Source organism: Rhinopithecus roxellana, chromosome 15 (assembly GCF_007565055.1).
Source record: "Rhinopithecus roxellana isolate Shanxi Qingling chromosome 15, ASM756505v1, whole genome shotgun sequence".
Taxonomy (NCBI): domain Eukaryota; kingdom Metazoa; phylum Chordata; class Mammalia; order Primates; family Cercopithecidae; genus Rhinopithecus; species Rhinopithecus roxellana.
Window position 1 is genome coordinate 23,202,506 of NC_044563.1, and position 15,546 is coordinate 23,218,051.

Consider the following 15,546-nt stretch of genomic DNA (forward strand, 5'->3'; position numbering starts at 1 on the left):
CATTTAATTCACATTTGATCTGATATTTAAAACTGAGACTATCTAGAATTTCTCCTTTAGGGAAGTATTTTATTGGGAGAACATTTATATTATATGGAAAGGAATACTAGTTCAAAGCATTGTCAGCTGAGTGTCTGTCAGAAATGAAAATGTAAGAACTTTTTCATGAGTCCTCCTTTTCATTTCAAATACTTGAATGCAATTCTAAAAAGATGTGGTTTCATTTTGTTTTTAATTCAAAATAAAACTGCTGAGGTAAAACTCTGTCTAACTTACACAGTCCGTCACTTAACATATGCTTTGTGAAATGTTTTGAAGTCACTGGTAATCATTTTGCATGCATATTCCATATTAACGCAACAGAAATTAGTTGAATAGAATTCATTCTGGGAATATTATGCATCCTAAAATTTATGTACTCTCAGAGTGTTGTCCTGATTATTAAAAAAATTGCATGCAGAACAAATGACATAATATAGTGCAAAACAGTGTGGCAATTAAAACAAGGATTAGAATGGAGGACCGTCTAAGTTCAAATCCTTGTTCCACCAGTTTTAGAGGTGTAACTGTGGGCAGGTTATACAGTCCGTCTATCTCTGTTTCTTCATCTGTAAAATGGCAATAATAAGCATTTCAGAGTTTCGGAATAGTAAGTTAGTTACTAGAAATTAAGCCTTTAGAAAAGTGCCTAACTTATAGTAAAGACCAGAATCACCACTTTGAACAACTCCAGAGGCATCATTCATAATGATTTCTATGTGACTGGTGCTGTCTGGAGCACAGTGTAATATGGGCATGGTGTTCCTTGAAGTTGTGCTCCACAGCGGTGCTGGTAAGCTCAAGGACAGGATAGTCTTTACATTATTATGATTCCTGCCAGAATGACCATAATCTCCAGTATACTAAGAACATTATTGTTTTATGCCTGTCATCCTCACATTATTGATGCCCCTTTTCTCCCTCAGAAGTGTCTCTGTTTGGACAATTAATTACATGGTGAAGACATTCATGGCTATTTAGGTGAAACTTAATTGGTGTATCTCTTGAGCTTAAATGAAGGGCATTTTTAATCTATTCAAATCTCAAAGTGCAACATATCAGACTCCATTAAATAATCTATAGGACCTATTTATCAATATAATTTATCAAATACAAGGGCATTGGTTTGATTCAGAAGAAACTTAGTCTTGGTTTCACTATTGTTTCTTCAATGATTTATTTTGTCCAACTCTGTAAAATAGTATTTTGCTATGGCTTTTATAGCTATTGTAAACGGCATTACTTTCTTGGTTTCTTTCTCAGGTTGTTTGCTAATGACATGTGGAAATGCTACTGATTTTTGTATATTAATTTGTATCCTGCAACTTTACTGAATTTGTTTATCAGTTGTAATACTTTTGGTCAAGTCTTTAGTTTTCTCTGAATATAATCTGCAAACATCTGCAAATGAGGATAATTTGACTTCTTTCTTTTCAATGTGGATGCCTTTGATTTCATTTCCTTACCTAGTTGCTCTGGATAGGACTTCCAATATTATGTTGAATAAAAGTGGTAAAAGTGGGTATTCTTGCCTTGTCCCAGACCTTGGAGGAAAGGCTTTCAGTTTTTCCCTGTTCAATATGGTACTAGCTGTGGGTTCATCATATATAGTCTTTAATGTGTTGAGGAATGTTTCTTCTATACTCAGTTTGTTGAGAGTTTTTAAAAATCATTATTAAGGGATGTTGAATTTTATCAAATGCTTTTTTTGCCATCTATTGAAATGATCATATAACATTTGTTACTCATTCTGTTGATGTGATGTATCACATTAATTGATTTGTGTATGTTGAACCATATTAGCATCAGGGGGATGAATTCTACTTGATGGTGATAAACAATTTTTTTAATGTGTTGTGGAAGTCAGTTTGCTAGTATTTTGTTGAGTTCTTTTTTGCTCTTATGTTCATCAGAGACGTTGACCTGTGTTTTTTTCACACGTTGTGTCTTTGTTTTTGGTGTAAGGGTAATGCTGGCCTCAAAAAATGAGTGTGGAAGAGTTATCTCCTCTTTGACTTTTTGGAAAATTTTGAGTAAGATTTGCATTAGTTCTTTAAAGATTTGGTAGAATTTGGCTGTGAAGGCTACAAATAAGCTTAACCAAAGAAGTAAAATAATCTACAGTGAAAACTATAAAAATTAATGAAAGAAATTGGACAGGATTTAAAAAATGGAAAACTATCCCAGGTGCATAGATTGGAAGAATCAATACTGTTGAAATATCCATACTACCCAGAGCGATATACTGATTCAATGCATTACTATCAAACTATCAATGACATCCTTTATAGAAATAGAAAATAAAACAGTCCTAAAATTTCTATGAAACACAAAAGACCCTGAATAGCCAAAGCCACCCTGAGCAAAAAGAACAAATCTGGAGGCATTACATTATGCGACTTTAAATTATACCGCAAAGTTATAGTAACCAAAACATCATGGTACTGGCATAAAAGCAGACACATCGACCAATGGAATGGAATAAAGAACCCAGAAATAAATTCATCCATTTACAACCAACTAATTTCAAAAACGGTGCCAAGAACATACACTAGGGAAAACACACCCTTTTCAACAAATACTGCTGGGAATACTAGATATCTATATGCAGAAGAATGAAAATAGATCCCTATTTTTTTTTTTTTTACCATATGCAATAATCAAATCAAACTAGATTAAATGCTTAAATGTAAAACCTGAAATTTTGAGACCATTAAAAGAAAACAGGTGAAATGATTCAAGACATTGGCTTGGGCAAATATTTCTTGAATAAGACCTTATAGCACAGGCAACCAAAGCAAAAATGGATAAATGAAAACGCATCAAACTTAAAAGCTCCTGCACAGAAAAGAAAATAATGAAGAGACAACCTACATAATAAAAGAAAATATTTTCAAACTATCCAACTGATCAGTGATTAATAACCAGAATATATAAGGGACTCAACCAAATCAATAGTTAAAATCCTAAATGATTTAATTTGAAAAATGGGCAAGAGGTCTAAATAGACATCCCTCAAATGAAGACACACAAATGACAAACAAGTATATGAAAAAATGTTCAACGTCACTAATCATCAAGAAATGCAAATCAAAATCACAATGAGATATCATCTCGATTCAGCTAAATGGCTCTTATAAAAAAAAATAACAGATGCTAGTGAGGATTTGGAGAAGGGAGAACACTCATACACTGTTGGTGGGAACGTAAAGTAGTATAGCCTCTATGGAAAACAGTGTGAAGGTTCCAACAACAACAACAAAAACTAAATATAGAACTACCATATGATCCAGCAATCCTACTGCTGGGCATATAATCATGAAAAAGGAAATTAGTACATTGTAGATATATTTGTACTCCCATGTGTATTGCAGTACTATTTACAATAGCTTACATTAGTGTCTAGATATTAATCAACCTAAGTGTCCATCAGCAGGTGAATTGGTAAAATAAATGTGGTGCATATATTCAATGAAATATTATTCAGCTATAGAAAGTATGAAATACTGTCATTTGTTACAATATGGATAGAAGTGGAGGATATTACATCAAGCTAAGCAAGCCAGGCACAGAAAGACAAATATCACATGTTCTCACTCGTATGTGGGAGCTAAAAAAATGATCTCAAAGAATTAGAGAGTAGCGTGATGGTTACTTGAGGGATAGTGGAGAATGGGGGATAAAGAAGTGTTGGTTAATGAATACAAAAAATACAATTAAATAGAAGTTATAAGGTCTAGGGTTTTGTAGTACAATAGGGTGATTATAGTTAACAATAAATGATTGCATATTTAAAAATAACTAGTGGAGCAAATTTGGAATGTTCCCAACAAAAAGAAATTATATATATTCAAGTTGATGGATATTCCAATTACCCTGTTTTGATCATTATACATTGTACGCTTGTATCAAAATATCACATGTATCTCATAAATATGTACAACTATTAAATAACCATAAAATTAAGAAATGGGCTGGGCGTGGTGGATCACGCCTGTAATCCTAGTACTTTGGGAGGCCAAGGCGGGTGGATTCCTTGAGGTCAGGAGTTCGAAACCAACCTGGACATCATGGTGAAACCCCATCTCTACTAAAAGTCCACAAATAAGCTGGGTGTGGTGGAGTGTGCCTGTAATCCCAGCCATTCAGGAGGCTAAGGCAGGAGAATGACTTGAACCTAGGAGGCAGAGGTTGCAGTGAGTCGAGATCTCACTACTGCACTCCAGCCTGGGCAATGGAGCAAGACTCCATTTCAAAAAATAAATAAATTAATTAATAAATAATGACAAATATTTTGAAATTATTTGATAAACTAATCAAATTGGACTTTTTGATACACAAATCAAATTGTATTTGGTATATAAATCAAATTGGACTTTTTGATATACAAATTATTTAAAGTGTTGGTGAGAACTTCCCTCAAATATGCATTGCTGCTACTCAAATAGCCCAATTTTATTTTACTTGATTTTTAAAAATATTTATTTATCTCAACCTTCCTCACAGCATGTTCTACTAGGTCCTCTGTAGTCCTCAAGATTTTGGCAGTTGAATCATAAGCTCTTTGTTTAACTGAAATTTCACATGGATTTTGTGTGTGGCTGTATGTTATCTATAATATAAAGTCTTGGTGATCACTGTCATCTTTCAAGCTGACAATACCACTTTTGTTCCTCTTCAGTATTCATCTCTCTTTACCACATACTGCAACTATTTATTTATACGCTTAGAGAGTCCAACTAAAAACTATGATTAAAAATGAACTTAGAATGAAAGCATCAAATCCATCATCTTTCTCTTTTTCTATAAGAGCCCCTTAAAGTACGATGAGACAGATTTTGAGAGCTATTCAATAAATGTAATTCATACATTCTCTTTTGTGTTAATAATAGTATTTACCAAATAATGTTTTCTTGAAAATTTTAAATTATTTTCATTTGAAAATTATACTCTGATGTTTAAGAGAGGTCAGCAAAGTGGGTGAACAAGGAATATATATATTTTAAGGACAGAAAACACTATTTCAAGTATTAAATAGTTCAAGTGTGTTCATCCATTAGTGAATAATGATGAAGCAACCTGAAATATGGGCCAAAAAGCAGAAATATAGACATCATATATGGGTTCCCAATAATTTCATTAGCTTCATCAACTCCCCTTATATAGATGGCATTAACTTCTGGGGTGGATTTCCATTTTATGGATGATACTCATGATTTAACATAATGTATAAAAAATCTCAACTATGAGAACTTGAGATTTTAATTAAAATGTGAGCTTGCAAAATGAAGTTAATGTTCACATGGCAAGAAATTGGACATAACATTAAAGAGATGCAGTACAACAAACTGCACTGAATGCAAAATGAAAGTCTTTCATTCAGGTGAAATCATAGGAAATAAAGTCTGCATTTCTGATATAGCCATAAAATATAGAGAAATCACTTTTGGGGACAAAGGCCACATGAATTGGGCTTAACAGAATCTAAAGACTCTCAAAGACTTGAATTACACTTGTGATAAGAAATGTGGCATAAACTATTATTTTTGGGCTACTTCTTTAGGGCTGTATAAGTGAGACCAGCAAGAAAAATGGAGTCCTCATTTTAGTTCTATCCAAAGATGGGAGAGATTAATCTGTCCAAAGAGCAGATGTTTGGAGGTGGGTTTAATCATTCATATAACAAATTTTATACTCACATTTTTGCTCACATGCTACCAGATAGTACAATTCCAACATAAGATAGTGCTTATTTCTGGTAATATTTACGATAGTTTTCTATCTTTAACTACTTATTTTTTATTCTCAAATTAAATCTGACCTGTAGAGTAAAATGTTAATATATCTTTACCCAATACTTAAATGACCATAGAATATTTTTATCAGTTAATTGTTAGGAAAAACTTTAGAAATTTAACTACCTCAAATTTTGTAGATGAAAATTAAAGGAGCAGGGGTGATGAGTGATTTGCCGAAGGTCACGTGACTAGGGGCAGAGCTGGAATTAGAACCCCCAGCTGCTAACTCCAGTTTAAGTACTCTTACTTTGTGTGGAACCACACTACTAGAAATTTTAACTTAAAACATTTTTTAAACCTTATTTCAAGTTAAGGGCTACATGTGCAGGTGTTATATAGGTATGTGTGGTCATGGGGGTTTGTTGTGCAGATTATTTCATCACCGAGGTATTAAGCCTAGTACCCATTGGTCATTTTTCCTGATCCTTTCTTTCCTCCCACTCTTCACCTCCAGTAGGCCCCAGTGTGTGCTGTTCTCCTCTGTGTGTCCATGTGATATCGTCATTTAGCTGCCAGTTACAAGTGAGAACATGCAGTATTTAGTTTTCTGTTTCTGTGTTAGTTTGCTAAGGAAAATGGTCTCCTGCTCCATCCATGTCCCTGCAAAGGACATGATCCTGTTCTTTTTTAATGGGTGCATTAACCTTAAATATTTTGTTAGTCTTTTAAAAAGTAAGAAAAAGCATGAAATATAAATTACTTCAGGGAACAAAAAGCTTTTGAAAAGTGTTCAGAACAGCTTTTGCTTATTCTATAATTAAAAGGTCCAAATGATGCATTTCCTTACGGTGTCTAATCTTCCTGGAATGTCCTCTCCTGTCTTTTAAGTGGTTTATTCTCCTCATCTAAAAACTAAATCAGACGTTACCTTCACTTTGAAGAGTTTCCTTATTCACGTAATTAATAAATCATTACTGTTAATATATTTCTGGCCTCGTTTTAGTTTTGAAGTAATATCTGAGATATTGATTCTCCTTTGTTGCAATTATTGCACTGATCTTTGAGCTTTGTGACTGAAGGTAACAGAATTGCTTTAATAGATACAAATGCCTGGTACCCTTTTTATGGTCTGTTAGAAATTGGACTCCATAGTTGTGTTCATTATGTTTTCTTCAAATTGACTATTCACAAAAAGTCAAGAGCTTCTTGAAGTCCTCACTTTAAACTATATTTCATGGATGGTAAACTCAGCAATTTCATAAACATTAACACCCAGCTAAGTCCATTCAGAGGCAGAAGATATCCAATATTTGCTATCTATGCTCCGTCAGTGTAAGCATCTCAAAGGATGAAAATTTGAGACTAACACCTTTCAACGGAAATACTGTGTTATATGCAGAGGAGTTTCGTTGAGCATGTTAGGGCTACATCAAATAAAAGAGCTGAACATTTCTAGACATTGTAAACACTTATTTGAAGTTTCTGTTTTCACTTCTAAATTTAGAACTGAATAGATACTTTTACAGTGTTATTTGAGGAATATCTCCCTTTTCTGTATCACTTTTTAAAAAGTAAGGATTTTTAAAAATTAAAGAAAAATCTGAATTAACAGAAAGGGATAGTCTGTATGGTTAGGGTGTCAGATGTACATTGTCTGCTATTTTTAAGAGAAACAGGAATCATTCAAGCTCCTTAGGAGAATATAATATTTACTATTGAGATATTTTTCAAAATATAATTCATATTAAAATATGATGTGGTATCATTCCCTCTTTTGCTAGCATAATTAAAAATACTAAAGAATTTAAGTTTATGATTTATAGATTAAGAAATTAGAAATGAAGTATTAAAAAGCTTAATCAAATTATAAACTGTGGTTTACTCAAAGGATGGGAGCTGTGGAAAATTTTATGTTCTATTTAATAAATTAAGATTAAAAAATATTATTGCATTTTAAACGGAACGGTAGCTGAGGTTACAATTTTTAAAGTACAACCACAGAAGAAAGTGTGCCATTTTTATTCTTAAATGCATTTTCCTGACTTAAAATATTATTTAAATTAGTTCTTACTAGCAATTCAGTAAACATTGTGAAAAACTTAGAATTAAAGTGAATCATTCCTCTTTGAGTCTATAATTAGAAATGCAGATAATTATAGAAGATTCATTTTACAGTAACTGTTATTTGATGATCTTTTTTCACTGTTAACCTGATTCATGTGGGAAAAGAAAAGTAGTTACAATAATAAAGTACAATGTTTTGCCTTGAGCCTGGTATTCAAGAGCATCTATTCATCATTAAATGTTTTTTATTTATTTATTCATTCAACATGGATTTATAATATATGATTATCTGATAGACACTCAATCAGATGCCAAGTTTAAAAAAGAATTATAACTCACAGTTTCTATCCTTCGAGGAGCTCATAGTTTATTGAAAAATATCTGTATCCTCACAAATTAAAATGATCTATTGGTGTTAGAAATGCAATCAGAGCCCGAATGCAGAATAGATGGTGCCTTCTATTTCCAGCTCCCCATTCCTTGCTGATATTTTTAACTTCCCTTTCAAATGATTCTAGACATTTCCCAAATAAATCAATACTTTTTTTTTTGTATTACTTTAAATTTATTTTTGACACATGATAACCATACATATTTATGGGGTACAGTGATGTTTTGATACATATATATACAATGTGTATTAATCAAATTAGTGTAATTAGTGTTAAAAGAATGAAATACTGTCATTTGCAATGACATGGATGAGACTGGAGGAAATTAAGTAAAATAAATCAGGCACAGAATGACAAATACTGCATGATTTCACTTATATGTGAATATCTAAATAATTTGATCTCATACAAGTAGAGAACAGGATATTAGTTACTAGAGGCTGGGAAGAGTAGGGACTAGGGAGGCCAGGAGGAGACATTGGTCAATGAGTACAAAGTTACAGTTACATAGAAGAAATAAGTTCTAGTGTTCAATTGCACAGTAAGATGTCTAGAGTTAACAATAATACATTGTGTATTTCAAAACAAGTAAAAGAAAGAACTGTAATGTTCTTACCACCAAGAAATCATGTGTCTGAGGTGATGAAAATCAATGCTGGTGTTCCTGCTCTTGTTTTCAATTGGCATACTTTCCCACTCTTTCTTGTCAAATCCCATAGCATTCTTCTTTACATTCTTTAATTCTAATGCCAATTTATTCATGAAAACATCTATAGATATTATTTTCATTCAGACCAGCATTTTTTTACCTATTTACTTCCAAATAGCATCTCCTGCCACTAAGTTGCCACTGCATCGTGTCTGTATAACATTTGGGGCTCTTATCACCTTACACTATACTTGGGTTTTAAGTACAATTTTCCTTGCTACTATATGAAATTAAACACCATACTTGGTAAATTTTAGGAGCTTAATAAATGCATGTAGGATAAATAACTCTGGTAAACCAAGAAGTTAAAATATCTGTACTTAGATAATTTGTTTTTACTAATATTAAATATGTTGTGACATAAAGAGTGGTAAACCCCAATGATAAAAAATGAAGTGATTAAACTAGTATCAAATCCAACAACCTATACTTCCTATAAGCAACCGAGGTACGAGATCAATAGGACTTGTTTTCTGATTTTGGTCATGACCCTGAGAAGAAACTGCCCCAAACCAGCTTGGGCTAGGAATTATAATGCATTTGCATAAGACACTCCCACCTGCACCATGGCAGTGTACAAATGCCATGACAACAACCTGAAAGTTGCCCTATATGGTTTCAACAATTCCTGCTCCTTTTCCACAAAGTTAATGAATAACCTGCCCCTTAATAAACATATAAGGAGTAGTCCCTATAAATCCGCTAGTGCTGCTCTGTAGGATACGACTGTTCGGTCTATGGAGCAGCCATTGTGCTGTACAAAGCTGCTCCAACAAAACTGCTTTCTTGCACTGTCTGCTTTTTTTTTTTTTTTTTTTTTTTTTTTTTTTTAATTCTTTCCCGAATGAAGCCAAGAACCCTTTTGGGATGAGCCCCACTTTTAGGATTCACCTGCATCAAAGCTAAGAATTTCTTTATACATTGTTAGAGTATGCAGAAAATAATTAATACTATTTAAGCAGAATTTAGAAGTAAAGCATTTGCTTTCTTCTAAGAAAACTTTCATGTGTTAGACTACTAATAGGAAGAACGCAATGTACATGCTGTTGTATGGCTGGAGACCAATGTGATGTCAAAGATAACAAGATGTTTTTGGCAACTAAACATCTGTAGAGATCTTTCTTCATCTGTGGCTCTAAAAATTTATTAGCCTGTGTCTCCTTTACACAGATAGTTTCTGAAAAGCAAAGAACATTAATTAATAGTGAAACGACAATCTTTAATGCTACAGGAAATTTTCTGGCATAAATGCAGATTACTGTCAGAAGAATGTATAAAACTGTCTTCAGCAATTAAAATGTGTTTATTAACTTTGGTGATCTTGGTACATGTATTTATTAAGATATGTGTTAATTAAGATTGCAGCAAATTGAATTATAATATTTTGGAGCAACATTATATCTGTATAGTATCTTTCCTGGTATCAGGTTTATAATTTCCAGTATTTGAGATATTTTTGTATGTTTTCTTTTTAGAAATCTAATAAATGTGAGTTATTGGTATTTTCAATTCATTTTACTGGAAATATAAGGCAAACATCAAAAATATGTTAGTCCTATTGATCCTCACAATAATCCAGGTGGCATATAGCATTCCACCTATTTTTGACTTGAAGAAATTGAGGCTATGAGCTTAACTGATGAAAAAAGTTTATCTACCCAACAAGCCACAAATCTTGGATTTACACCTTATCCTTTACACATCAAGTATTGTATTGATTTTACTGTGTCAGAGCTTTTACATTCTGTATGACATTAGTTTAGGCTGGTATATATGTGTTTATAGTAAATGTATTCCTAACATTACTACTATTGTATCACTATCTGTAATATATGTATATATCCATCAACTATCTACCTATCATCTATTTATCTATTTGTCTTATTTATCCATCCATCATATACACTTTCATATCATTCTATCTAGGCACTACTAAGTCTAAGTATTGCACTTTTTTTTCTGAGAGAAAAGTTCCTCTCATAGATGACTTCCAGATTGGAGGCATCGTACATCCTCTTTTTTTTTTTTTTTTTTTTTTTGAGACGGAGTCCCGCTCTGTCGCCCAAGCTGGAGTGCAGTGGCCGGATCTCAGCTCACTGCAAGCTCTGCCTCCCGGGTTCACGCCATTCTCCTGCCTCAGCCTCCCGAGTAGCTGGGACTACAGGCGCCCGCCACCTCGCCCGGCTAGTTTTTTTTTTTGTACTTTTTAGTAGAGACGGGGTTTCACCGTGTTAGCCAGGATGGTCTCGATCTCCTGACCTTGTGATCCGCCCGCCTCGGCCTCCCAAAGTCCTGGGATTACAGGCTTAAGCCACCGCGCGCGGCCGTATATCCTCTTATTGTGACAGAGCCCAGTGTGATAACAAGTGATTACCATCTAACATCTGATCTTATGATTTCAAAGTAGAAACTCACAGCAAATCTATGGTATGAGAAGAAAAGATTATGCATATTCAAAGTGAAGGTACGACTAAGAACTGAATGATCTGAGTTTTAAAATCTATGTTTTATTGATTGATTTTAATTTTTTTTTTTTTTTTTTTGAGACGAAGTCTCACTCTGTTGCCCAGGCTGGAGTACAGTGGCACGATCTCGGCTCACTGCAGCCTCCGCCTCCCAGGTTCAAGTGATTCTTCTGCCTCGGCCTCCTGAATAGCTGGGGCTATAGGCATGCACCACCATGCCCGGCTAATTTTTGTATTTTTAGTAGAGATGGGGTTTCACCATGTTGGCCAGGCTGGTCTCAAACTTCTAATTTGATCTCTTCATCCTCATTCTCTCTCTCTCTCTCTCTCTCTCTCTCTGTCTCTCTCTCTCTCTCTCTCTCATCATGAGATCTATTGGTTTATCCTCTGTGGTCTTGACTTTAATATCTTAGTCATTTACTACTCTAAATAAGTAATAATTAGACATGCTATTTAAATTACTGATTAGACTTTTTAAAATATTTCTTCATCCTGAGCTCTTCAGAGGATAAAGCATATGGATAAAGAATTAAAAATTTGAAAATGCAAGGTGAATGGCTGTTAAAAGTATCAATAAATTATTGTTAACTGATAATCAATTAGGTAACTATCTACACTTTTTTCAGTTTTCTTGTCCTTCTAGGGAATTCTTTGGTAGGCCAAAGACTATGACTGTTTTAAGAAGTAAAATGACAAATCTGTGCCAAGGAAGACTTACGTACTAAATGCCCACAATAGAAGATGCAATACCTTCATTGTAAGGTTCCATTCCCATCATTATCATCCTTGGCTATTTGGGCTCTGTTTTGGTTCCATATGAATTTTAAAATAGTTTTCTCTAAATCTGTGGAGGATGTCATTGGCAGTTTGGCAGGAATAGCATTGAATTTTAAATTGCTTTGGGTAATATGGACATTTTAACAATACTGATTATTCCTATCCATGAGCATGGAATGTTTTCCATTTGTTTGTGTCATCTCTGATTTCTTTGAGCAGTGATTTTTAATTCTCATTCTAGAGATCTTTCATCTCTCTGGATAGCTGTGTTTCCAGGTATTTTATTCTTTTTGAGGCAGTTGTGAATGGATTGCATTCTTAATTTGACTCTCAGCTTGGATGTTGTTGATGTATAGGAATGCTACTGTTTTTTGTACATTGATTTTCTATTCTAAAACTTTGCTGAAGTTATTTATCAGATTAAGGAACCTTTGGGAAGAGACTATGGGATTTTCTAGATATAGAATCATATTGTCTATGTGTGTGTGCATTTTTTGTCTGTTTTGTTATTTACTATTTCATATAGAATACAAAACTGTAACCAATACCCTATCACTGTTAGAAAAATTCTAGATGCATACCACACTTTGGGAGGCCGAGATGGGCGGATCACGAGATCAGGAGATCAGGACCATCCTGGCTAACCCGGTGAAACCCCGTCTCTACTAAAAAATACAAAAAAAAAAAAAAAAAAAAAAAAATTAGCCGGGCGAGGTGGCGGGCACCTGTGGTCCCAGCTACTCAGGAGGCTGAGGCAGGAGAATGGCGTGGGGCCGGGAGGCAGAGCTTGCAGTGAGCTGAGATCCGGCCACTGCACTCCAGCCTGGGCGACAGAGCGAGACTCCATCTAAAAAAAAAAAAAAAAAAAAAAAAAAAAAAGAAAGAAAAAGAAAAATTCTAGATGCATACCAATAAAACTGCAATAGAACAAAGAAAAGTGAAAGTTAATTGTTCAAAACATGAACTTACTGTGAATTTTTTCTTTTTCTTTCTGCTCTGACAGTGTTATTCATATAATGAATATTTTTAATATAAAACTATCAGTAGAAACATACATAATGCACTATACTAGATCTCCACTTTCTATAGCTTGTGTATTATGAGATTGAACTAGGCTTTGAGGAGGTAATTAAATGCTAAGAGAAGCAGGTGACTACGTATCATCAGTAAATAATTTCTGAGCAGTTGCTTATTGGCCTAGGCACATTAGAAATTATAAGTTAATAATGATATGTTTTCCTTAACGAAAGTCAGCTGCGTTAGAAATAGCAGACTCATTTATTTAAAAGCCATTATGCAGTTCCTTTGCAAATATTTGTGATTCATCTACTCTTGCAGTGTTTTGCTTTAAAATCAGAATACACAGAAATATACCAACTTTCTAGACTTTAACATAGTCTCTCAAAAAACTTGATTTTCAAATCCATACATTGAATAGTAACATTAATTTATTGGTTTTGAATACAAACCATTCTACCGTAGTTCCTCTCATTGGCTGCTGTTTGAGGTAATATATTAAAAAATATATTTTTATATATAATTTATGTAGTCTGAATATTTTGTAAGTAATATTATGCTATTTCAGCAAGTTTAGTTACAAACCTTAGAAAACATTAAAAGCAAATAAAGCAAGGTAATTACATTATCAATAATGATAAAAAACTGTGATTTCCAGAAAGACCACATTTTTTTCTTGTAACACCCTTGCAAACTTAGCCTATTGTTACTTTATACTCAGTCTATAATAAAGAGAATTATTCACTGATTATTTATTTTATAACTTGTTCCCATAAAATATCATATGAGTTTAGATATTACTGGCATAACATTTGACTCTATTTTATGTTTCCTCACGCTATGCCATTTTTTAAATAATGTATCTCCCATGAAAAAATGTCAAACAGTATAAAGCTATAAAATGAAATAAAAATCTTAATCCTTGACCTTAAGCTCTAAATAGTACCTCCTTTTATAAACTTATTGTTAATAATAAAAGCATTGTACACCTTGCCATTTCTACCCACATAGCAGTATACCATAGACATCCATTTCTACTAGCACAAATAGGTCTAAGTTATTCTTTTCGGCTGCTTCATATTATTTCATTGTATTTATATAATATACATTATTGAACCAGTTTTATAACTAAGGAAAATTGTAATTAATATGTTTTACCTATAATTTGACATATTTATCCTGTATTAGTCTGTTTTGCATTGCTGTGAAGAAATACCTGAGGCTGGGTAATTTATAAAGGAAAAAAGTTCATTTTGCCTTATGGTTCTGCAGACTGCACAAGAAGCATGGTGCCAGCATCTGCTTCTGGTGAGGGCTCATGAAGCTTACAGTCATGGCGGAAGGCAAAGGGGGAGCTAGCATATCACATAATGAGAGAAGAAGCAAGAGAGGGAGAGAGCATGAGTGAGGTGAGTAGGTGCCCAGGCTCTTTAAACAATCAGCTCTCAAGCGAACTAATAGAATAAGAACTCACTTATTTCCACTGGGAGGGTACCAAGGCACTCATGAGATATTCACCCCCATGACTCAAACACTTCCCACCAGGCCCTTCCTTTAGCACTGGGGTAATCACATTTCAACATGAGATTTGGAGGGGACAAATAGCCAAAGCATATCATATTTATAGAATGAGCTCTTCGAAATGGACTTGACTAACACGGTGAAACCCCGTCTCTACTAAAAACTACAAAAAACTAGCCGGGCGAGGTGGCGGGCACCTGTAGTCCCAGCTACCGGGGAGGCTGAGGCAGGAGAATGGCGTGAACCGGGAGGCGGAGCTTGCAGTGAGCTGAGATCCGGCCACAGCACTCCAGCCTGGGTGACAGAGCGAGACTCTGTCTCAAAAAAAAAAAAAAAAAAAAAAAAGAAATGGACTTGATGGGTTGAGTATATGTGTGCTATCAAATTAGATATATTTACATGTACTCTAAAAGATAACAATATTTTGCTGAATGTAGTTTACCACACTTTTATTGACACAAGTATATCCATCTTCTAACTTATTTTTAAAGTTTATTTAAAATGTATTTTTATTTTATTTGCTATAATGTATATGATTGTATACCATGAATCATATATGTTGTATATTATAAATTCATTATTGATTTAGTCAGTATTGTTCAATTTTAGCCAGAGATCCCATAAACAAGTTTTCCTCCACTATAAAGTCTCATGTAGAAAAATTGTATGAGTACTTTGATGTTTTCCTAGTGATCTTATAAACACTGCACATGACTTCCTTAATAAAAAGTCTATGAGAACTATACTGTATTTGTAGTGTCTCTAAAATTTCTTGGCAAGAAATCAGTAGTGCACACTTTAATAAGATCCTCAGCCAAGTCAAG